The sequence below is a fragment of the Spea bombifrons genome, chromosome 3 (assembly GCF_027358695.1).
Source record: "Spea bombifrons isolate aSpeBom1 chromosome 3, aSpeBom1.2.pri, whole genome shotgun sequence".
Taxonomy (NCBI): domain Eukaryota; kingdom Metazoa; phylum Chordata; class Amphibia; order Anura; family Pelobatidae; genus Spea; species Spea bombifrons.
In genome coordinates this window covers 112779613-112806742 of record NC_071089.1, presented here as the reverse complement: position 1 = coordinate 112806742, position 27130 = coordinate 112779613, and the positions used below count along the sequence as shown (strand labels likewise).

General features: G+C 39.8%; 1 protein-coding gene across 1 annotated transcript in view; it reads right to left on the bottom strand.

The window, feature by feature from the left end:
* KLHL29 (kelch like family member 29) overlaps positions 1-27130 on the bottom strand; it is a 387892-nt gene that overhangs the window by 266256 nt on the left and 94506 nt on the right. The window contains exon 2 of the mRNA XM_053459279.1: positions 18571-18659. The gene's annotated coding sequence lies outside the window, so the exon portion shown is untranslated. The remainder of the gene's footprint in view (positions 1-18570; positions 18660-27130) is intronic.

The following is a 27130-nucleotide window of genomic DNA, read 5'->3' as shown; positions in this document are numbered from 1 at the left end:
GGTGTAAGTTATTTCACTATTATTAACTATTTGCCTTACACGTTTGCGTGGTTTCTTACAATTAACACCAACGGCATAGTAACTATTGTGGACAGATCCGCATATCACATGCCTCCTAGCAATTTATTTGGTATGTTGTACAGTACGCGTTAAGCAGATTTACTGTGCAGTCTATATGTTTGCTGGCCGTTTGGTCATATTAACATGTCATATGAGTTTGTGTTGTTTTCGTGACATCAGGTCCTGATGCTCCTAGAAAAGAGGGACCTCAGCGAAGGAGAGAGGGGCAGTCAGTGTTGGGTGCCAAAGAGGGACTGCTCTTCTTAATGAGGAACATTGAGGAGGTATGCTTTGAAGCAGTCATAGCAAGGTAAATCCTTGCACTCATGGAAAGAGATGGACACCGTAGCATTTCGTCCACAAAGGGATTAGGGAAAACAAGCAAATGTTATATATCGTTATACGTACACCATTCCCCTCTGGGGTACAATTGACTACACGCTGTTAGTGGGCCGAGCCCCGAGACTTTGCGTAGATAGAAAGTGTTCTCCAAACAGCTATCTTTATTATTTTTTCAGGTGATAGTGAAGAGGTTTAATTAAACTGTTGTTAGCGCTAAATGCCTCACCAGAATTATAGATAGCATTACCACCGCACAACAAGTTAGAGCTATTTGATCTACATAGATCATTCATGATGGACTATTAAAGAGTTAAAAATTCAAAGGTTTCAGGATCAATTAAGGAACTTCTCATGTATGATTATGTTCCAGAAATATGTAAACTAAGAACAAGAGAAAAAAAAAGCAAAAATAGCAAGAAACAAAACAAAAACTACAAGTCACAGCAACATAAAATAAAGCATATTTTCTATATTATTTCATAGAAATGCATGAGAATTTTGACAAGCAACCTCGGAGCCCCCTTCTGCGTGCATAAACAGAAATATTCCAATTTCCCCTGCAGACAACACCATCCGAGGTCACTTCTGTGTCAGCGCTGATCGGTATCACCGGCCAACTTTCCAACTCGCTCATAAAGTATTACAGTTATGCACAACAACCAATAAAATAACGCGTGCCCCCCGAGTTTGGGGTCAGCTTTAATAACCGCGCACTTTGCAAACACCGTACAAAGCAGGACATCTAGCTGCACCTACTGGCGTTCGGCTCCACCAGGCCTTTGCTTTAAAACAATAGATAATGAGCATCATTTTTCAAAGCAAGTTCTGGGCTCATTATCAAATGCTACTAAATTGACCTCGTAGTTAGCAGAAGAGCATTGCATATCGGCAGTGCTGTCCTTTCACTGGAGAACGAGATAATACACTGTTATTCTCCAGCGGACTTAACCCTTCCCTCGACAGAACGCTGTGTCATATACATTGTTTTTTAAAATGATTGTTGGTATCAGGGCCAGCAGCGATACTCAAAAGGGCTGAGATGGTTTGGAGAGATATATTTTCACAAATGGGCAAATGGGGCATCTGACCAGAGCCCACCTACCCTCCTAACTACCCACCTACCTAGAACTGGGTAAAAGTTGGAAAAAAAATTGCTGTAAATGGCATGCTACTATACCTAGAAACTCTCAGGGTATTTCTTATAGTTTCAGGGTATTTCACCCTCATCCCAGGGTCTATGGGTCAATAAGCAGATCTGCGTCAATAAGCAGAGCTGCGTTAACCCCGTATTAACCCCTTAACCGGAAAAAACGAAGAAAAAACGAACACGAAGAATGTCCACGAATATTCGCCCGAAGAGAAGACAGGAACAGAATACGAAGATTTTTCCCCCCCGAAGACGAACACGAAGAGCCCCCTGGTGCCCAAGTCTAGTTAATATCTGGACAATCTCTTGGTCTAAAAATTAACACAAGCCCAATGACCTGTACCACTCTTGAGCCCAACTGGCCCAACTTGTCAGCCTTGAAGACAAACCTTATCATCCCTCATATTGTATGTCGGTAGTTATGTCTTTGCCTGATGCTAGTAACAGGTCTGCTTCTTAGTACCTGTAATGATGTTTTTTGACATGGATTAAAGTCGGCAAATATGAAGGCTCCAATTTAAGTAAAGTCAAAAGTCTACCCTGTTGCCTTAAGCTTCTTCTTCTGTCTGCACGGTGCCCTCCTCTAATGCATATGGTGAAGAATGTACAGAAAAAGTAAGCTTCTGTTATAATCGAGCAAAGATAATTGAAAAGAAGGTAAATGCAGTTCTTATAATTGAACTGTGTTGTCGGAAGCCTGCGCCAAGAAAAACATCATGATAAGCAAAGCACTCGATTCATTTTACTGCAGACAAAAAAATAAAAGATTTAGGATCAACAGTAGTGTCCATAAGACGTTTAGAATTAAATGTATCGGTCAATATAATAAAAAAATACCCAATGTAAAGATACAGAGCTGATATGTTGTGCTTTATGTGATAGGTACGGTTTTGGCCTTGGAGAACCAAAGCAAAATGCCCAGGGATGTTTCACAGAGGGCAGTAAGGGCCATTAGATGTTGGTGGACTGCAATTCCTATCATCCCAGGTCTACAAACAATTGATGTTAACAGTTGGGGGTTATGAGGCAGTTGGGGAAAACCTCTTATCTCCCCTGACAGCCCATGGAGTTATGGAGTTGATGTGGCAGCTCCCAAGTGGCCACCTTACGACGCTGTGCAGCTGAACACCACCCGGTGGCTCTTTGGATAAGACGGGCAGGTAGCCATGTCTCCAGCCATGCCCACTTCTGGATCTGACCCTACCTCTTGTCATACCCTAACACAGATGATCCCATTTAGACACCTGAAATGTGGGGCTATACAAATATGCAAGAAAAGGAGAAAAATAAAGATTTATCTAAAGATTTAAGGCTATCATTAACAATGAATAACCAAAACAATGAAATAAATGCGCTGAAAAATCACCCAAAATCCCTTAAATTACCCAAAATATAGAATAGATAGAAAATAAGATGAGAGTAGGTAAGCTATAGATAATTAATATATTGAACCACCATTAACAATGATTATACATATACCCTTTATCACTCCCATCACTTCTTTATCACTCCCATCACACCTGTCTTCCAATGGCACATTGTGTTCGCTGATCCAAGTTCAAGAAATGTCCTTCTTTTCAATGAAAACAGCTAAGTGCACCCAAACTTTGGAACAGTAATGTGTGTATATATTTCTCAACAAATTCTTCTTGAGTGCATATCCATACACGCGATCCCATACGCAGATTATCTAATTAGGGCTTGAAGCTTAGAATCTGAAATCTTTAAGCCGTAAGATAAAGCTAAAAAGGCCTTTAGTATGCTTAAAAATGACTTAAAGTTCTTTTCAGTGGTAAATGAAGTCTCCGGAGAAACATTTGAGTTTCCATTACCAGCCCTACGGACTTCTAATTTCGGTATATTAGCTGTCCGGTTAGAGCACAAACACTCTTCTTCCTAAGCTTAATAATGCAGAAGCTAAATAAGAAAAGTGGGGGGTAGGATTGGACTAGTTTAGTCGTCGTCTAATAGCTCTGTTCCCTCGTATAAATGATGATCCTGCTGGCACTTTAGGAAACGTCAGGCGAATTTTCAAAGCGTCCTCGTCCTCTGCTTAACACATCATATCGCTTTATATCAAAACACAAAAAAACTCAAGTCAGGCATTGAACTGCTACATGCGCAGATACTTATCTGGATCATAATCATTAGATCAGCATGTTTTTTTAATGCAATCTTTTTATATTTCATTGTCCGTGGACATGTCTAGAATCCTAGTTTTTGACCTATTTGGATGCATTATGAACCCCAGATATTTGTTCTGCGACGTCTCTAAGTGTCCTGTTTTCATGAGGAAGGTCCCACACCACTTTGTTCTTGATGGACGGCTTTCTCATCCACCACCCAGTTTGGCGTGCGGATAATAAGTACACCAACCCAAAGTTGGAACGTTAGATATTTGTTTTGTAGGGGAGCTAAATGTCTGTCTGACCTAAGATAAGGCAAAACCACAGCTTTTTAGATAAATCTACTTCTTATACAAAGCGTACATTTAGTTCCAGTGTATGCAGGTTCTTCAAAAGATGAAGGAGAAAGAAAGAAGAGAGAGGAATTGTTACACCCCTTTACAATATTAGTTATGATGATCTCTACAAGGATAATCTATTTGTTGGACTTATGTAGTTTAATTTCACTTAATATCACTGGTTATTATATGCATTCTTGCAAGCCCATTTTTTGTGAAGCATTTCTTTAATGCATATATTAGCCGTGTGCAAATGGACCAAAAACAATTCTGACAAATTTTCTCATTTAGTTTTTGGTCCATTCATTTTCAGACAACAAATATTGTTTCCTGTTCTTTCGGTTTGAAAGAAATTTGGTTTTTACTTTTCGTAAATTAAATTCTTTGTCACTCACCCTCATTCACACTCTCTCACATTCTCATTCGCTCTCACACACTCTCTCTCAATGTCTCCTTACCTTCTCCACTGACCACTTCCGTGGCCTTGTCTCCTTTTCCAGAGCTCCTTTTCTTCCGTCTTCTTTCTTTGTCTGCTTTTCCCCTGCATCAGCTTTGTTATCCAGGTACTTCCACAAATGGGCGGAGCCTCCTCGCAGACCCTCCCCCAAGGAACAGGGTAGAGGCTGTGCACGTGGGGCGTTCCATGGCTCTGTCCATTTGCGCAAGGATTCTATATCCATTGCATTTCTGCACCTCTCTTTTGGCATTAAATTTACAAGTTTACCATGTCGGTAGGTATGTTATGTTTATCTAGTCAGCAGTTACATTGATATTTTTCCATTTAAAAATATTAACTAGGCACCAAATTCATATATATGGGGCCGAATGGGGCCAATCTGCCGTCACATTCTATGTTTCTATGATAACAGAGTCTATGTTGCTATATTATTAGGAAATCCCATTAGCTGCTGCCACCACAGATGAAGTTGGAAGTACTTTTGAATTTAACCCTTCACAAAGCTCACATATTTTTCAACCAGCAGAGGGCTAGACGGTGGTGTATTACACTATAACGCCTATGATCCCCAGGCAACTTCTTGAGAATTCTAGTCAATATACATGGAATGCCAGCTGCCCTTCTCTGATCCTACATCAGAAAATACATGAAAATGACATCATTAAAAGCCATCAACTATTCTCTAAATGAACAACAAGCAACACATTCAAAGTTAATAAGATGCAACAAAAAATGTTCTAGCAGAAACGCAATTATTAGTAAATAGCATAATGCTACTTTTTAGATATAATGATTCCCAGTTAAACATAGAATTTGATGGCAGATCGGACCCATTTGGTCCATCTAGTCTGTCTGTTTTTCCTGCTGTAAAGACTCAAACCTTAATCAGTAGAGTAAGTAATATCAACACAGAAAATAATTATTTTTCCCCTTTTTTTAAAAAGCAACAAAAATTCTACATACTCTTAGTTCTGAGAGTTTCAACTGAAAAGGGATGTAAAAAAAAAAAAAGTATTTTTATTCATACGCATAAATCAGGATTCATTTCCTTTTTATTGCCAAGATATGTACTTGCTCTTTCTGAACACGCTTGTATTTCAGAGACTGAGAATTGTGTTATGTTTTGTGTTCTCGTAAATAGCTCGCTGTCCGATTCCAAAAACCGGATGATAAAAGAAAAATGGATAGGATAAAAGGTTATTCCTAACAATGCTATTCGGCCAACGCGGCCATGTTTAAAATCAGCACCTGGTTTCATGCGTGGGTTAAAAAAAGTAACTTTATTTAAATAATACATTGAAGCAACGCTTTCATTCCACCGCCGTAAGCTATTCGCGGATGAAAGCTGCGGTACCTTGCCCAAAAGTGAACAGGTGTGGAGCGACTGGTTCCTTTCAGGCCGCTGATAATACTCGGTAATACCAGGGAGCTGAAACATTCTTCTCTCCTGCAAACTCCCAGTTTGGTAAATACATCTCACAATCCCATTTAGGTTTTAGAATAAAGACATTAAAAGACATTACTTTCCGTGAAAATTGGATCCGCGGATCCCAAAAAATGAGATTGTAATAATGCGTTACAATGAAGATGACCAGTGACTTCAGAATCAGGCTCGTGGGAACCCCAACAAAACAAATGAAAATGAAGCAAAGAGCGCCATTTTTTAATTTGAATTTCGTTGTTTTTCTCTCTCATTCACTCTCTCTCTCGCACTGTCTGTAAATGGCACCCTACTTTCCTCGCAGACCACTTCAGTGTCCCTGTCTCATTGCCGCACAGCTGCACTTCTTCTCTTGCATCTTCTTGTTCTTCTGTCTTCTTCCTTCTGTCTTCTTTCATCGTCCGCTGCTTTCTTCTAGGTGGAAAACTGGAATGGCCTCCCAGTTAACTTGTAAATACATTCATCCCAACTGATGGTTACTTATGTAATTCAATAAGGCATTAAAAAGAATGATATTGTATGTTAAATACTAAATGTAATATATAAACATATACTCATCAAACATTCTGAGCAACAAGGGAGGAAAGAGAGAGGGGGAGAAGGACGTAGGCCCAAAAAAGTTACTGTCCATTCAAAATAGGGATAGTTGAGAGGTACTTAAACAATATAACATAGTTTTATTTAGTGCACACACGTCTAATATGCAGGATTTAGTCAAAGCAACAGACATTTCAATGTATTTACATGTCCAGGAGGACCAGTAGGAGATGTTATGGGGTATGGATATCAACATTCCCCTTAGGAAGGCCTGGAAGTATTTGCCATCATGTTGACAACCATTAAAAAAGCATAGAAACTTTTTTTTTTAAAAATACAAAACACTTGAATTAACAGTTCAAGATATGATGAAGCAGAGAATGTAACAGACATGCTAACGTATACATTAATGACATCTGGTCTACCGATATATGCTAATATTTCCCTCAGTACCGCAGCTTCGTTTCATTGTTTTCTCCGCATATGGCTGCGTATTTCCTTGTTTTCTCTCACACATATGTTTTTTATTTTGTTTTGTTTTTACACTTATAGTATTTTTTTTTCTTCTTCTTCACATGATCCATGTTTCGCTACCTGTTCAGGCCGGCTGTGGGTCCGGCCGGCTTTGGCAATCTCTCATTCTAACAAGACGTTAATCAAACAGTAAAATCCTGGTGAAATCTTTAACATAATCCGCACACCTGCTGGCCGTCCCGATGTTCCTTGATAGTCTCTAGGCCCGGGCTTGGCTCTGTGTCTCGGCGCCCTGCTGATACGCCATGTGTCCAAGCTTTTAATGTTGGATTTTCCCCGCAAACTGTCTGTATATCTCTAAGTGTCACACTTGGTGTCTATTATTAAATAATAAACAGGCTGTGGCCCTCCGAGCCCTTGTTTGTTCGAGGCGTTCATCTACGTTGTACATCATTCTGGTTAGATGATGGCTGACAAATGGCCAAACCGGGACCTACATTTTTGTATTAGATTGATGTAGGAGTTTTGCTGGCTTGGTTTGATACCCGGGGATTCTCAGGGTTTGTCCGAGCGTCTCGGGACGTTTACCCCAAACTTAGGACAATGGGGGGTTTCTCACCATCACAAAGTACAAATTTGACTCAAGGATATCTGAATATCCCCAGCTGGTGCTTTTTCTCACTCATTTATAACACGTTAACTGCCTGCTTGAATGTAGGTGACTTCTTTCAAAATATCCTTACCTACTGACAAATCATAGGTTTCATAACGGCATTAACTAGAAACCTGGGCATACGCGATTAAAGGGTTAATAGTTAAACAAACTCAATGGGGTGTATGGTGATTTTAATTGTCCACTTTCCTGGCACTCAAGGCATGATCGCATTGGACCTACCCCCTTCCCCTCAAACTATCTAGGGTAATTAGAAGCGGGGGGGGCAGGAAGTTTCCGGAAAAAGCTCCCCTGGTCCCATGTTAAGCCTCTCGAGTAGTTAGCGGAGCCGCCGTAACCACACAGAGATGTTCGCTTTGAATAAATACAGACGTCTTTATCTTTCCGTAACCGTGCCAGTTACAGAGCATTAACTATGTGCGACTTTAGTTGCAGGCCTCACGGGGCCCATTCTGGTTTTATAAACACCGTTTTTACGACTTGACTTGATTTACAGGTTCACAATGATTTGTCGTTTCATTATTTTTCACATCCCCGCTGTTTCACAGCTGTAAGGCCTCTGCAGGTTATATTATAACATTCAAGCAGAGATTTGGACCTAAAAAAAACAACAACTTTTGACCCAAGTCCTAGAGCTCAGACCCTCATATCGATTAAAAGTGGATTGGAGGGTTAAAATCAATAAGGTTCCTTTGATTTCTCATTTCTGGATACAATTTGACATAATTCCCCCTTTTCTTTACATTCCAATACAATCTATTTCTGTGGGGGGGACGCTACCTTTGGGCTTGTGATTTTTTTCATAGCTGCCAACAGGTTTGAGTTTGGGACACTCCTGAAAACTGGGTTTATGTCCCTGCAAATATCCCATTTATTGTTAACAGGGATAGTCTTAGGGCTTTTAGTGGCATCTTCACCTGCCCACTGAGTATATATATATATATATATATCACTTTTTATTTATTTAGCGCCAGTAACTCGCACAGTGCTCGTGGGGAAGTTAAATATAAACTATTACATACCGACACATCAGGAGAAGAGATATATATTATATATATATATATGTATATATATATATATATAACGAACCCTCTTTGTAGGGAGATGGACCAAAGTTTTGTGTCCATGTCAAAAATCCCTTGCCAGCAGTTCGTGAGCTTGGTGGAGAGAGATCATAGACCTTCTCAACCTGCCTCACTAGGGGAAGGCTGGCACCTTCTGGCCCAGGCGGCAGGTGAAGCCAAGGTGCCCCATCGGCCCCTTGCCTCCCTTGGGTAACAAACATATGCTCACTCTCACACTAAAAACACATAGATGCTACAGATACTTACACTAACACACTTATGCTAAGGGCGAAGTTTGAAATGCCCCCCCCCCTGCCGACGCCACTGCTCATTATCTACCCTTCTTCTCCCTACCTCCTCATTATCTACCACCATCCCTCCCTCCCTATTATCTACCCTATATCCCCCCCTTTGTACTTCGCTTACCTTCCAGCAGTCCTGCGTCTCCATGCTCTGCCGCGATGCGCGCTGCTTCACTGCTGAGCGCCGGAAATGACCGAGCTAGAGGGCTCGCAGAGGAGAGAGAGGGGCGCCGAGCGGATACTGACAACTTGATAAGCGAAAACCACTCGGCGCCCCTCTCTCTCTCCTCCGCTTCAAAAAAAAAGTGCCGCCTCTTCAAAAGTGCCGTCTGGGGCAATTGCCCCACTCTGCTCAATGGCAGGGCCGGCCCTGTGCGAATGGGTCTGTCCAAGTCAGACGTTCCCTTTTTTCAAGAGGCAATTATTCCCCCCTGCCTCTGTGCACCACCCTCCTATTGCCCCCTATTGTGACTTTAAACACGCACCCTAATGCCCAGGAACACTTCCTTGCACTTATAATTGTCATTTCACAACCGATATTCCTGTTAAATATATTACTTACTGTACTTTAGCTACAGCACAACTATAAACCAATCTTTTATTTATTATCCTATGCATAATAAATACCTTTTAGCAATTACTGCCAATTCTAACTTAATAACGGTTTCCTGGAAACAAGCACAGGATTCTCAGTCTTTGGCTTCTAACTTTTACCGCTAACAATTTATATGGAAAGAAAAAAAAAAATAATGATCATTTAATTTGTGCCGATAATTTTAAAATATTCACAAGATCATCTCATTTATCTGCAGACCTAGTGAGTTCTGTTACCATTTTAATGTAATATACATTATTATTAATCTAAAATATTATATTCTTATAAAATGAATATAAAAAAAGCATCAATTAAGGAAAAAACTTTATTTCAATAAAATGTATAAAGTTTTTATATATACTATTTATTATTATTATTATTATTGAAATGGTGTACATAAAAAATTCCAGAATCATAAAAAAAACTGAATATGAGCTTAAATGTTTATTTTGTCTACTACCGTCTGCTCTTTTGGGTAGACCTTTCTCTATAGGCGTCTTTAGATCTCCATATATTCTCTTTTAATGTCAGATTCAGATATATTCTAGTAAAGTGGCCGATATAAATCCAATGGTGTTCTTTTCTTCTTTCACCTTTACTTAATTACTTAACATTCCAAGGTCCCAAGCCTACGAGGGAACTGGCTGGGTTTGACCCGGTGTCTCCTGGTAAAGCCCTACTTCCCTGAGTCTCCTGGTCAGTTTCTGCTTCCTCTGGCCACACGCATTTTCTTTCCATTTTCTGCCTATTCCCTGCCTACTTTCCTCCCACTTGGCAGAGATGAGTGAAAACTCTGGGTTGCCCATCCTGGTAAATGTCCAGGTACAGTGATATCAACTCAGATCCAACAGTAGTGGAGGGCAGCGACTTGCGTCATTCTGATCAGAGGCGACAGGGGCTCTAGTCTGGCTCATTAGGCTGGATTTGGTTCCCGCCATGCCACATCCAACTCGTCTACCTCCAATTCACATACTTGGTCCGACAACACAACTTTCCCATTACTTTTGCCATTATTCATTCCAATAACCTCTTATGAGTATCTTTTCCATCCAAAGGCAAGTTCTGCAGTCGGATCGTCATGCCACATGTGCCTTCACCCACCTGGCTTCTTTACTCTTAATAGACAGAGAAACCGGTCGTCGGAACGATATCTATTATATAAAGTGTGACTACATGCAGCAGATAATAGCAGTCATGATTTCCATCCCTCAACAGGCTGCACTGTAAATGCTTCACAATTTAGATTAACGAGCACAGGGATCAACCCCATAATTTCCATACATGACCACAGAGCGATCCATCTCCGGAGTAACATGGAGGGTTTGAGGCAGCACAAGTTACAGAACATGTGGGATGCTTTTTTTATTAGCAATCTGCCGACTGGCACGAAAAAATACAAACTCACCGGGGTTGTGAAAATGGAATTTTAAAGAAGCTGTGAAGCAATAAATATGATCCACATTTATTTCTGCTTTTATGCCTGACAATGGGAGGCTATGTATAAAATCAGGAAATTAAACCTCGGAACACAGATTCCTGGTGAGAAATAACTACACACTCTTTACGAGCTTCTGCTCAAACTAAGTACATCAGATAGAAAGTGAAGGAGCTGCAAAAGGTTAACAGAGAAATGCAAGTTATTGTGCAACACGCCGGTATAGCCACGGCAAGCCGATTGAATATCACTGACGATAGTGTTGCGGTTATAAGTTATTGCCTAAAGGCATAGGGAATAGAGCCTGAATAATTTAAATGATTCCGACATTGGCCTATTACGTTAAAAAAAAAGTCGAGGGCCATCTAGACTTCTAATGCCTCCAGCCAAGAAGAACAGAGATGGCGAACTGTACTCATTGGGTTGTGACAAGAGAATGACCTGCCGACCTCCGAGGGGAAAATTAGTGGCTTCGTTATTTTGGCCAACTTTTATGCCAATAATGGTGATATATTTCCACAAACCCGGACATCTTAAAGGAGTAGTAACACAGTCAAAAAAAAAGAGAATTACAACTACATTAAAAAAAAATAATAATAAATTAATATAATAAAAATAATTTAGCACAACAGTCAATGACTTAATGCCTCAATCATTCTTCCAGAACTGTTCCAAATGTTCTTCATTATTTTGAAAAAAAATAACAATAAATACCAATAAATACTAAAAAATGAATGTATAAGCTGAATGGACAATTTTAGTCTTTGCCATCATTATTTAATAAAAAATCTTTAAAGAAAAAAAAGCTTTCTCCAATTTCTATCCTGTACCTAATTTTCGAAATTTAGAAATAAAAATTAAAAGGTTATTTAGATAAACCATCTGTCTTTGAGAACTGATTTTATCCGTGAAAGCAACAAATTATTTTACATAACACAAAGAATCCAAAGGACTATCTACTTTCTCCATCCTTTCTGTGACCTTCAGTAATAGCACTTCTTTAAAAGTGATTAACTATCTCCAGCCACGATAATAAACAAGGCTTATAAATGCAATGCGAATAAAGACACAATCATTTGATGCTTATAAGTAAAGTAATCAGAACGCATGCATCATCCAAGGTACTCCATTAAAGAGAGAATAATGTATTTTTGTCTTCTTTAAGTAAGTGGCCATGATGTTTTATATCTCCTCCTGACAACTTGGCTGCTGTATCTTAGCAGATAAAACCTTTCCGGTGCCGCCTTTCCTGCACCATGTCGATGATGAAATATAAAGTAATTGTAATGGAGTTCTAGATGTTCCGCTGTCATTGACGGAATACACAATAGAGAAGGACTTCTTGCTTCTGTAAGACATTATGTTATGAACGCTATGATCATTCTCGGCCAGAAGTTGTTTTTCAGCCTACTAGAGAACAAGGTCTTAAACTTCATGCTGCATGAAAAAGTATTGATGTGCTAAACTGTAATAACGACTCTCGGAAATGTCAAATGACATCATGTAATGTAATGCTCTTTAAACTATGCGAAATCCAAATTGTGTCCATTTATGTTATTTGCTTTATTTGATTATTTTTCAAAGGAAATCCAACAAATTGAGAACAGTATTCTATACTACTCTATGCTATTTGGTATTAAGAATAGTCATTAAAGATTGTTTTGGATAGTTACGGTATTCTACTTTTATCTGCTCATCTTGTGCTCCTCATCCCGGCTGTACACTAGCTTGTAACATTAACTTTCAAAGGGATGTTCTTGGACATCCATCCATCAGGAAGGCGGACATTACTAATAGACGGTCAGATTCCACATGGAGGACACTCTAAGGATATCCAATAATCATATGTGTTGGAAGTCTTCAAAGAGATACGCTTATGAAGACAATGGGCGATGTAAGGGTCTGGTAATGTGATATCTGAACTCCGAGATGCTGTATGATACTAAAGATTTGAAACATAGAATTTGATAGCAGATGAGACCAATTTGGCCCGTTTCTCCTGCTGTAAAGACTCAGACCTTAATCAGTCGTTGGTTTCGTTTTAGATTCAGAAGCCGTATGTCTATCCCATGCGTGTTTACATTCCTTCGCTCTATTATAATTCCTCTTTTATCACGCATGAGAATACGGACACAAGGCCAACCACTGGGTGGTCTTTGCTGGCTGCTGCCTTGTTTGAGAATAAAGTCCTGCTTTATACAATGCTGAAGAACCATTATGCTTCATATTATGCCAATTCCATACTTTTTTAGGCAACCATTGTAGGAAAATTAACAATCTCTCCCATTCGCAGCCAAGAGCGGTCTTCGACGCATTGTGGACCTTTTTTTATTTTTTTTGCAAAGCTCGTTAAAAATTTTCTTCATTGTTACTGAACATATTAAAGTTGAGCTGAGTTTACAGATTATAGTTCGTATTCACCGTGTGCACTCCAAGCTTTTACACACCCAGAGGCAATGCGCTCGCTTTTACATTTAACTTCACACAGCTGGAGTTCTGCTCAGCTCCCAAATCGCCGCGCTCCGCTTGGCTCCCACACCAGCAATGAAATGAGCGCTTTTTATCTACGAGATGTGAGAGGCGAAGCTATAATGACTGCGGCCCTGGGTATTTAGAGGACAGCATTTCCAGCCTCCTCCGCTACAATATGTTGGGATGCTGATAATTTGCAAAAGCGCCTCTTTCTGATGAACTCTGGAAAACGTGCTTTTTAAGAGAAGGAATCTCTGAAATTTGACATTTTAGGACAACTTTAGAACTTCTTTAGAACAAATGCAAGTAAGTTTGTGATACAGGGGTCCAGCCTAAGAAGTTTTAGTTGAATAAAGAAATGGCGCATGGACGTTGGATTGAGTCCATGGTCAACTAGAAACGTAGAAACATGGAATTTGACGGACCATAAGAACCATTCGAAAGTCCTCTCGCTGTTCCTTCAACTATGTGTTAAAGGGGAAGTATCATCATTATTATAGCATATGTACATTAATACGTCTAAACTACCTATAGCTGGTGTATTTTTGTTTCTTAATTTCTTAAGAAATATGTAAATATGATCAAATATATGAAATTTCACTTTGTAAAAATTGGTGGCAGCCCGTGGCAGAGCCAGCATTATCTAATCAACTTCCAGCCCTGAAGTCCTCAACCTCCTCTTCATCCGCCCTTGCAAAGCCTGCATGAACCAAAACCTAACTTAGCGTCCAGCACCTTATCAACAGGGCATTGATAGGTTTATGGGGAGGAAAAATCATGCAGGTCTCGAAAACACGACATTGGGATGCTCTCCCCCCAAGGCCTGCATTTAAAATGGACTTTCAATATGTATATGTAATCCGTAGACACCGTTACATAGGTTTATTTAGTTTATAGACTATAGACTAACTATAAAATTAAGGATTTGAGGCAAAAAAGACACCCGCATTAAGAAAACTGAAGTGACTTTATATAAAGTCATTATATAATTATTATATTTCGGGTTTTATTTCATTTTAACTTCCTTTATCTACAGATCCAGAGGATACCCTGCAGACAGTCATGTGATATTTCCAGAGACATTCCTTCCTCAAACACCAGACTTATCAGAGAGTCCCTCTAGGTGATTAAAACCAAGGGATTCTATTGTTTACCACAAAATACATTGAAATACTGAGCCAAACAAATACATATAGCTAGTATACAACTGTCAAGATTATCATATTGTGTGAAGATTCTAATTATTCGAAGCCCAAAAACAATGTTTTTGAAAAGGTGTTTGATACAAGTAATAAAACGATGGCCGATGTTCTGCTTTAGCTATAATAAAAGCAGAATAATAAAAGTTATAACCTTCCATCTTGAAAAAAATATAAAAAAAAAAATTTGGTTTATATGTCAAGCGAACAGACATTGTATATAAGAAATCTTTATTAAAATACTTGTTTCTATTGTAATATTTGAACATTTCATAGCGGTTAAAGTATTTAAATATTTTTTTTTATTAAGAAATGTCTAATCCGGACTCCTCATTTCTGATTTTACCGTTTAATACAAATTTCAGAAACATCAGAATTTTAAATTCAGAATTCGATTATATATGTAAAACCCATTTCATGGAACGACTGCTCCATGGGGAATAAACTGAGACAACATATATCGTTTTTCAGAGGCATTACTGGGTTTAGAGTCGCATCTTCCTCCTAAGTATGACCATTCCAGAAAAATATACCGTCAATATACCTTTTCCCATCAATGAACGATTAATGGCCACTAAGACTATCGATCCTTTGAACGAGGAAGAAATGTAAGAAAAGATTGCACCATATACTGAAAGCCATGTATAGTCAGATACATTTTTGGGGTCTCCAGGGTCTTTTTTATTCTGAAGGTCAAAGGTGAATCTCTCATTTTGGTCGCCATCCCCGTGTAGGACTTGCTTTGTGTTTCAGGGTCCGGCTTTAATGAGAATTTTTTTTCACCGGGGTTCCCAGGGGAAGGCATTGATTATTTCCAGTATCCAGGACAGGTACCCATTACCAGCTGATGAGAAGAATTCCCCAAATACGATTCTTAAAGGTCCTTGGGTGACATCACAAATTACTACTCTGCCAGAAATTTGTTGCAAAGGTATTCTCAAGGCTAGAAAAAATCCCAAGAGCCAGACACTCAAGGCTCCAAACATATTTACTTCCGGAGCCTACATCATAGCGTTGTTTCATATTGATCTATTTTCTGACTCCTATTAAATAAGGACGGGCCCTTAAATAATGAGTCTAGCTTCTGAATTCACCTTCTCGCCTTCGTATCTACCAGCGCGGAGTTACCATGGAGCATGAAAGGTGTTCTATAACGTATATTATAGCCAGATCATAGCTGCAAACAGTCCAGGATTTCCTGGGACAGTCCCATTTTTTGGGTCTTGTCCAGTCAAATTCGGCAGCATTACGTTTTAACTTTCTATACCTAAGACACGCACAGCCTAAACGCTTGTAAACGAGCCCCAAACTACCCAGTATCTGTACTGGGAAGCCTAGAGCTCAACGCTGCAGGATCATGCAGAGCGTGTGGCCCCCGTCCCCTCTGTCCCGGGATCCAAGGTGTTGGCGAATATGCCAGATCTACATTTTACCGTTGAGCACATGTGAAATAACATGCATTATGGGGTTTAAAAATAATGTATTTACTCAGGATCTGATGAATATTCACCTTTTTTTTTTTTTTCAATTTCTGCTTGAATTTTGGCTCAGAATCACTTTATAACGAGAAAGTGATATGCAAGTTTTGCCACCTATTGCCACTAATATTTGCTCCCTTGGGTTAAAGTGTTTTTTTTTTTTTTAAACCAAACATCTTCAAAAAAAATTACACTCATCGGACAACAAAAAACATATGTTATGGATAGTTTTAATAGATAAATTAACTTATGCTAAAATTATTATTATAAACATAAATATATATATATATATATATAAAATTATTATTATATACATAAATTTATATATATAATTATTATTATATACATAAATATATATATAATTATTATTATATACATATATATATATATATATATATATATATATATATACCCCTCCAGAACCTGTATATATATATATCTATATATATATAGGTTCTGGAGGGGTTTTAATGATTGTACTTCTTATACTTTAATGAAGTACTTCTTATAGTGTGTGTCTGTGTTTTTTGTGAAAATGTACAAATAATGCACAAAAAAATGCCAACGAAAATCATTTCCCTTCTAGGGTTACTTTTAAATCATGTTTAATCTATCCTCGTATCAGTAGAATACGTCAATCCGTCTCCCGCTTCCTAAAAACGTCCTCCTCGGCGCGGGAGATGCTGATCCAAAGCGCTGTGGACGTCGTTCTTTCCGAGTAACATATCTATGCTGGCAGGTCCAAAGAGGAGGTAATAACGCGGACAAACAGAGCGTGCTGCGGGACATTTCCCCGCAGCTCATCTTCCATCATGCGCATGTCGCGGCGGGGCGGGGAGGATCATATCCCTCGCTGTCCCTTCTTCTGACTGATAGCTTCACTAGATAGGCAGCCGAGTAAAGGCATCTATAATCATCATCGGAGCACAAGGCAATTTTCTGATATGACACGTTCCCGACGGAACAACGAGATGGCCGCTCAGATTGAGTCTCACTTAGCAAGGATTTTCAATGCTGCTATAAATCAAGGGCACTTGGTCACTTAACAGCCTCGCTCGTTTGAGCTTTTTTTTTTTTTGAAGCTCCCCCTTTTTATAAATAAACGGAATTTCGCGAGCTGGAGTCGAAGAGTTAAGAATGATAAAAAAAAAGTTCTATTAAAGGCATGGCTGTGGACGCGGCTTTACCAACTTTTTTGATGAGATCTATTCATGAAACTAATTCTAAGAATATGGGGTATGATTTGGGGCTGCGGAACACGGGGATACCCGGCCGACATTCTGAGCTCCTAGAAACGAGGGTCACGGCCTGAAAAGGTTTCTTTGAGATACTAGAGGCCGCTGCTGTCGTTCTTCATTCATCACAGCCGTTCGACCTTCTGCAAACCACCCCCAGTCCACTTTAAATTAACGGGCCTTCAGGCAAATGCCCCTTCTGCGATGTCAATAATTGGCAGGCAGCCAGAGCAGCGCAGTGCAGAGGGGACAAATTAAGAGACCCCGCTCCAAGGCTTTCAACAAGAAACCAGTGGAACTGCACCTTTAACTTGTTCTGTATGCAAAACGTAATGCTTCTGGTACTCAAGGTCAAAGAAGAAAAAAAAAAAAGCAGAAACGAATAATATTAATATTAATACATGATTTATATATCTGATGAGATGGCCGTTTATTGTAATCAATAGCTCCTGGACGCGAATATAAACTCTCCCCTGACACTGGAGACGTACCCCGGCGCGTCCGTGTAGCGAGAGGTACGTAAAGCTTCCAGTATCGGAGTCCTATCCTCCTGTTTGAATAGCAATGGATGGATTCCATTAGATCTGTCTTTCCTTATAAAACGCTGAGAGGAAACGCCGGTCAACGTGAAACTCGAGCATTCATAGGGAAATATGCTTTTTTTATATTTATGAAATGGATATTTTCTGTAAAAATCAATATTTGAATTCAATTAGATATCCACAGTTATTCAAGGATTATATTGGCCGGCCACAGTTTTTTGGTACCCTTTGCAGATATAATTGATCGACCCCCACCTCGTCATTTCACTTCAATGATACGTATTCCTGAGGATAAGTAAATTGGCTTCTTAGGGTTCTGTTCATGCGTGAATTTTATATGTATGCATGTTGTAGATACATCAAGCAACTCCAACTTTTTCTACTTTTTCACATACTAAGTAAAACAGAGAAATGAATCGGGAGACATAACATAACTAAAATGACTAATTAGCTTCTAATGTTTTGTCTCTCAATTGAGCTAACTGAGCTAGCTCAATTGACAAACCCTTTCCTATGGCAACCAGAAGTTGTGGTGGCTGCTCCCATGGTATTGACATGAAGCAAGTTCCTGATACGCTACCATTCAAAAGTTTGGGGTCACTTAGAAATGTTCTTCTGAGGTAATAACGAGAAGAAAGCCACGCGGCTCTTACCTAGCAGACACCGGCAGAACTTCAGCACAGCACCTCGTTTTGGATGTTACATTTCCTTGATACGTTGCCACGCTGCTTCTGCCGAGCCTCTGGTGAGAAATGGCAAGAAAATGTTTAAATAACATATTTTTCATCAGTGATTATTTTTTTTGTCAACGACTTTCATATCAGAGTTCCATCAGTATGAATTATTTGAGTTATATCTTTGACCCAGTGCCAGACTAGCGATCATGAGGCAGCCCCCGCACTTTTAAGTCCAGCGGCTCCCTGATGATGTAGGTGAGGATATGGGCAGCGGCAGACTACGTGTTCATGCTCACGTACCATGCGGCCAGGCATATATATATCCGTCGCATTTGCGAGATGTCCAGTCTGGCCCTTCTTGGACCCAAATTTATGAGTCTATTATATACTTGCGTTTTATAGAATAACAGAGTTGACCAATTTAAGACCTTGACGTCGATGGCCGGTCCAAATGTTGGGTGGTCTGCTCTCCATAAATACTATCTCTAGTTGGGTAGGAATTTATAAGATGTATAATATTTCATTTTGCTGTGAATTCTCTTTCATTGCTGCAGCAGCGGTTTTTATACTATTTCCATTGGTAGTTAGCCAAATGTTAATTTAGGGTAATGAGGTAAATGAACAAACTGATATTTGGCATCTTAAATTGAAATCCAAAGCAGATGTTTGCGTTGACATCAGCCCAAAACCCCAAGTGAGGTCACTAGGAGTTCCCATTTATAATGTTCCAAACTCCTACTTAACATGAATGGGTTTATTTGAATGAATTTCCCATGGCGTCCGTGAGATATTTGTATCCATAACCTAAATCTAATTCATAAAATTAACATTACGCTACATCCTGACTCCATTTAAAAGGGAACCGCGTCAGCTTTACTGCTTTTAGCCCAACTAACATATTTATTTAAAACAATCGCCCATTGTTTTTTTTGCTTTGAAATCAGTGTAAATCATGAGTATCAAACGCTGGGCCTCGGGGGCCAGAACCGGGCCATTTATGAGCACCGACACCTCAAACACAATGCACTGAACTGATTAAATGGCCGAGGAAGTTGAAACGGCTGCTCCCATGCGATCTGCGAAAAGGTGCGTTTCTAATACGTACATATATATAATCGCCATCATTTAACGGAGTATTAGTGACTTGTAAATGGAAAGTACAGATCAAATAATGGCTGGTCTTTTTCTCGTGCAAATAAATAATAATATAAATTTTATAAAGTTTAAACTTTGACAAAAAAAACAAAATAGTTTTTTCGTACTATGGCACAATAAAAAGGTATGATCTACAAGTGCAAAATCCATTTTCTCTCGGCTAATACGGCTTTATCCATATGTCTTATTACCACAACTGTAAAAACCTTTTTTTTTTGTTGGTATGCTATTGATCGCTTCCATAAATCCTGCCAGCAAATTAAATTATTCTACAATGAAACCTGACCTCCCCGAAGCCATTGTATGGGCATAAGCGTGCGGATTGGATGTCCTCGGGACGAGTCCAGGTTTTATATCGCCTCTAATTTCCTACAAATAAGAGATGATGGATCTTTCCCAGAGCTGCACTGACTCGGAAGAAGACATTGTGACTTCATACATTTCTTTTATATGTTTTATACCATTTAAAAAGAATAAAAAAAAAACTAATAAAAAAGAAACACGGTAAGTGTAAATAGGTAGCTTAGTCAGGGAAAAGAAAAAATGTCGGTGCGCTAAGCTAGTCACAGGCACGGAACGAAATTGGTAGCCACACTGGGGCTACAACACATATGATGCTCAGCCATCGCTTAAGTGGCAACCGTACTCCGGAGGTAGAGATTGTTTATAACCATATAGCTTGCAAATCTGATGACTTACAAATACGGCAGGACGCCGATGTGGCAGCACTAATGCGGTGATGTGGCAGCTATCCATGTTGGCAGCAAAAAATGGGATGTATTTTTGGAGAGTTTCATCTACGTTGAATAGTCAAGTATAATCAGCACCCGATTTGAAAACAGTCTAATTTTCATCCGGCAATTATCTACATAGAGACCAAACTTGGCGCTTAGTGAATATACCCCACGTGAAAATGCCTTCTTTATTATTTTTTAACTTAAACTAGTGTTGTTTTTGTTTTTCTCCCTCTACGACACTATGCTATTATCATATCAATTGGCAATTAACCCCTTAAGGACAATAGGGGTTTTTACTCGTAGTATATTGTGGGACAATGGCTATTTTAACATTTTTCGGTGTTGCTGTTTAGCTGTGATTTTCTTCTTTCTCATTTCGTGCTCCCACACATATTATATATTGTTTTTTTCAGGACAAACAGGGCTTTCTTTAGATACCATTAATTTTATCATACCATCTAATTTACTATACAAAAAATGATAAAATATGGGGATTTTTTGTTAAAAAATTACTTTTTCTCACTTTTTAAACAAAAAACTTTTACTCATCTGCAAAAACGAATGAAAAAACCTGCTAAATAGATTCTACTATTTGTCCTGAGTTTAGAAATACCCAATGTTTTTATGTTTTTTTGCTTTTTTCTGCACGTTATGGGGCAATAAGTACAGGTAGCGTTTTGCTATTTCAAAACCTTTTTTTCCAAATCTGGTAATTCTTCCCCCCATGTGCCATTTCGGGTATCTTTGAAGCCGGCCAATGCAATTTACCCCATCAAGTCATATATTTTTAAAAACTAGACACCCCAAGGTATTTCACATGCTGGTATTTTAACCCTTTCCATGCACTAATTTTACCACCAGCCTTTGTGAAACTTTATGATAGTAAATTTTTTTGTATTTTTTTCACACACGTTGTACTTCAGGTATAAATTTATCGCTCCTGGTATATGTCAGTGTCAAACAACACCCCAATATGTGTTCAGTAACATCTCCTGAGCGCAGCGATACCCCACATGCATGGGTTTGTTGGGTTATTTGGGAGGTAAAAGGCCGCCTTTGTGAGGTGTGTATTTTTTGGCCATTTAGACATCTGATCCTACTGCCCCCATGTCCCATATTTGGGACACCTTTGAACCCGGCCAATTCAATTTACCCCATCAACTCATGCATTTTTTAATACGAGACACCCTATGGGCATTTGTAATGCCAATATTTTTAACTCTTTCCATGCTGGAATTTTTGTAAAGATAAAGAATTTTAGGACTTGCTTATTAATTTTTTTTTATTTTTTTTTGGTGACAGTGGGGATTTTTATATGTTACCATATTATTTTTATTTTTTTAAACATTTTTTTAAATTTTTTTTTAATTTTTAATTTTTTTTTTTTTACTAATCACTCATTAGTGAGCTGGGCTCCATTGACCTTGCATGGTTGGATGCAGTACCTGCATTCAACCTGCAGGAGGAGCTCGAGAGTTCACAAGAGGGTCTGGATAGACCCTCTATGAACTAATTTCTATTGTTGATGCCATCCTGTGAATGACGGCAACGTCATTCACAGGATGGCACTTGTGGTTGCTCTTCGGAGCAATCACAAGGCGATCGGGGGTCGGGGGGTAGTGTTGCTGACTTGCCTCGATATCGAGGCATGTCAGTAACACCATTTATGCTTAGGAAGCGATTCAGATCGCTTCCTAAGCTGTTTTAGCCGGGCGCCGCCGCGATCTTTCATGATCGGTGCGGCGGCGGCCATTTTTCTTCCGGGGAGGGCTGCCAAGGGCTGCCCTCCCCGAATCCACGGTCAGCCTCACTTGTGAGGCTTCCGTGGATGCTGCAAAGCCGGCGATCGCGGCGAAAACGCGGCGATGCAGCTATTTAACGGCAGCCCGTACATGTACGGGCATTGTCGTTAACCCGTTGCACGGCAACCCCGTACATGTACGGGGATTGTCGTTAAGGGGTTAAAGAGCAAAACAAAGCATGGCATGCTAATTATTCTGGAGTTTTACTCTAGAAAGGATGATGAAGTTTCCATTCTAAAGACACCTCTTATATTTTTGCAATAACGTAACCAAAAAGAATACATTTAGAATGTTTTGGGTACCAGATTTTCCTAAAACATGTACTATTTTGTTCCTTTCGAGCAAGAGATATTAATTTGCAAACAGATCTCTGCAGATATGAATAATTGCTTTCTACCAGACTCGGCTTTAATTAACCCACAGGCTCGGCAACAGATAATAAATCCTTCCCTATTCGGAAAAGTTTTTGCATTTCAGCACATAAGCCTTTTTTTTTCTGTTAATTATTGGTTCGGGCCACCTATTAATAAGCAGCCCTTATTCCAAAGTTTGCATTTAAAAAGCCTCCTTCATTTAAAGAATGAATTCTGCCAGGTTTTCGTAAACCGAGAAGTTTCCAATAAATAGGCCGACTGTTTTGTTTTGTGCAGCACCAGCTGAAAGCACAATTATTCATTGTGCTTTGTAAATGGAGAGCGCTCTGCAATTCATAAACTTAATGACTGCAGACGTTCTGAACACTCGGTATACATTATTTTTCCAGATGATGGACAGAAAGAGGGCAGACCAAGTTGTTAGGAGCGCACAATGGCGTTTTAAAGATCCTACTGCAGGCATCTGGAAGAGGGATTGTAGGGGATGAGTCCCCTGGAGATCTTCTTCATCCTCTTCCTAATGCCGAGTCTGGGATAGGTCGGACTAGTCACACACACATGGGGCTAGGGATAGCACCCGGTATACAGAAAATGGTGGCAAAGCAGGGGTAAGAAGTGAAAGGAGCCAGGCTGTAGATCCTGTAACCATCTGTGATCCCCGACCCCATGCCAGTAAAGTTCCAGTTATATTCACTGGACAACAACACCTACTTTTTAATTGTGCGTAAGACCTTTTGGGACTGTGTGTTATAAACTACTGGCTCAATAATTTTTCTTAGTCCTGGCATGTCTTCAATCCTTATTCACCAGACATGAGCTACAAGCTTTGATCATATACGGGCCAACATGGAATTAGTGTAGCCACACCTGGACCGCGGAGTCCTCTACTGTTACCGGCCAATGAAGGACATAGATACATACAGGGCCGTAGCGCAGCGGAGCACACAGGGCAACTGCTCCAGGGCCCCGACGTTCTGAGGGCCCTGCACCAATTCCACCAGGGCCCTGGCATCCTAGTGGGTCACTACATCTCACCACATCTGGCCTTGGATGCATAGATAGATCTCACTGACGGAGTGGCAATAACCACTTATTAAATATCATTATAATCCTTTCAGCCTTTTTATTGCTGGAGGGGTGAGCAAAAACAAACCCCCCTGGCAACTAAAGGGTTAAAGCGCGTATAAAAACTTTTTCCCCCTCCTCTAACAGTATATTTCTAGGTGATAGGAAAAGAAGAAGGAAAAAAAAAAGAAATGAGGGGTTGTCAGCAAGAACAGAGAACGCACTGATGTGTGAGATTGTTATATTACTAGTGAGAAAGTGGTTTTTACTGAATGCCTACTGCAGCGTGTCCTGATCGGGACTTTTACAAAGTGGCGGCAAGTTCCACATCCATATGATTGAAAGGTTTTTCATAGACTGGAAAGGTTACATGGCAGCCTCGAAACATACCGTCACGCGTGCAGCCGCAGTTAGCAGGCTGCACACCGCGGGAAACTATTAAGAGGTTTATGGCGGCAAGCTAATCGCCGCCAACAGCACATAAAAGGAACATTACCTTGCTCCATTATTCTTAAACCCCCATAATGCATCACTGAGCGGAACATCTTATAGGGTTAAAGTAAAGATGGTGGTAAGGTTAGCATTGTATAACTCGGACAGCTACAGTATGGTGCCTTCAACTTTACATATTCTACGTGTACAGTATGTATGTTATACTTACATACACACGCATACACACATGTCTATACTTGTGCTGAATTGAGTACATTTTTATCACTCCGTCTAATCCATGCCAAGAGGTCTTGCAGAAGCTAGAGGGTACCCAGGGCATCCTTTAGATGGAGCAGTGGTTGTGCAGTCACCATACTAACCAGTAACTTGGTGTTCTTCGGATTCCACACTTAGAATGTTTAAAATGTATCGTCACCATTCTTGGTAACTGTCTGGGTTTTTACCCCAATCGAAGGTAGATTGCCAGGGCCGCGCAGCCTGAAGCAGGATTATCAGTAACCCATCATATATGTATACCATTGGAGCAGCCATCTTGACTTTATGCTATATACATAATTATTCCTCCATGATATACTCTCTCCCAAATTTTTAAGTTACTGATTGTTGTTGAGCCGCTTCCCTGTGGTAAACTGCTAAATGCCCCAAAACAATTACCTTGATGAAGAAACAAATCACATAAGCTATAGGCAGCCTCAGTAAATCAAATAAAAGTAACAGTCCTGCCCTAGTTGCATACAAAATGCATTTGAATGGCGACTCCAATGCATTTCACTTTTGTTATTGGTGTTAGAAAATGAGACTTGTTTTATTTTCCTCCTCCCCCTGGCCACTCCTATGGAAAACAGGAAGCATACTTAAGTATGCTTCCTGCATATATGATGTATCTCCCCAATCAATGTCAGTGATGGCAGACAAGTGCATGCAAAACGGACTCCAATTGGCATTGGAACATTTTGGGCACTAGACACTCAGTTTCATTATGGTATAAAAACGGTGACAGTGGAAGTTCCCAATATAATCTTTTGAGCAAAATAAAACAAATTCAGTTCGACTACCGAATAACGAATAATGCTGCGGCCTAAAAATGTAGAGGGCCACTGGGATATCATGTAGTATTTGAAATAATCACCTCGGAGTATTCGATCCAACAGAGAACAGACACTAATAGAGCTCATTAACATAACTGGGATGCATATGTCAAACACCTTGTCAGGTTTCATCCACATCGCACCCTAGTTTTAACCCGAAGCAGGAAGAAAATGCGTGTCGTTTTACAACTAGATTCTGTTTAACACAGAAAAATAAAACACGCAAAATAAGCCTTTTTTTATCTTAATTGCCAAGAACAAAAAATAAGCAAAAAAAAAAAAAAACTTACACAGGTTGGGAAATGTAAACTGCAAAGTTTTCTGAATGCTTAATGAGATGTTCACACCTTGAGCACAGCATGTGCTTTTGTGAAGATTCCCATTAGGTCGGAGCTGATACGTATACAAAAAAAAAAGTCACTTTTTTTTACCTCTGAAGTTAAAAATATTCTCAAAAATAGCCCAAGAAATCGCCTATTGTAATATTTAGACGACTTGTTAAATTAAGACAATTCATTTAACTTATTTTATATTTCATTTATAAAAAATATAAAGGGGTCTAAAATGTAAATTATAATAAAAAGTTTGGACCTGTATTAAAATAAACAAGTTTTGGATTCACGGCTATAAAAATGTAATTATACCTAGGGATTGCTGCCCAGAGCTCCTCCTCTCCTGGTGGTGTGGCTATGACCAGAGGGTGGGGTTAGCTATGCGCAGGGGGTTGTCCTAGTTAGACTTTAAAGGGAAATGGAAGTAGAGTATGTGGGAGTGGCAATAGAGAGCGTGGAGTAGGCGTGACCAAATACCCCTCCACTGCTTGGAGATTAAAGATAGTAACAGGGAGCTATGGAGCACCAGCTCTTCAGCCAAAGACTGCAGGGGAAACCAATCAAATTCCCAGGTAAGGCGATACTAGGTGGTGGATGTTTGGTAGCTACTAAGTGGCCTTCTGCGTCCCACCAGTGAAAAAGCAGTATGCAATACTGAAGGAGGACCATCAACTGAAAGATGGCTGTGGAGCTCAGAGGTGGAGACTGGGTGGAGCTCAAACTCTTCAACCACCCAATGATGACCCATATATGACAGCAGATGTCAGGGGTGGAGCTAAGTGCCACTTTAACCCCCCAGAGATTATTCACATGTGAGGATGGAGCTCATGGGTGGATAATGGGTGCCACTTCAACTACCCATAGATGGCTCTTATGTGCTCAGAGGAGACTGGGTGGGGCTACTCTAACCACCCAGAGATAACGCATATATGAGGGCGGGGCTCAGAGGTGGCAACTGGGTGGAGCTAAGTACCACTTCAACCACTCAGAGATCAAGGAATGGCCCCGTACACCAAGTAATAAACTGCTATGCCCATAGGAGTAAATCCAGAGCGTTCTTTTCATGGTGTCTTTTTACATGTTTTATGTAAATTTCCTTAAATAGAACCTTAAACTAGCTACAACCTGACATTTGTCCCGGACGACCCATAACTACATTTTATAAGTAAAGCCTTTTATAGGACCCACATACAGTTTGCATGTTGGTTTCGGATTGAATTTCCCTTTTTTTTTTTTTTTTCACTCATTTACAATTTTCCAACAAGCTGCGTGGCTCCATGACTCATCCGAGTTAACAAGTCCGCATTGTTTGACCAGTCGAAATTGGCGGAGCTTGTGCGTTAAGTCTGTCAACATACATTATAAACCAATTCACGGCGCTATATAATTAAATGAACTAAATTGACGAAGAATTATACAGTTTGGGTTTCCTCCGATTAAATCACAACAACACACCGCATTTCTGATACACACATTAACCCCGGATTTCCCAGAGCGTCTAACAACTGCTTCAGTGTCTACAAAAACGCA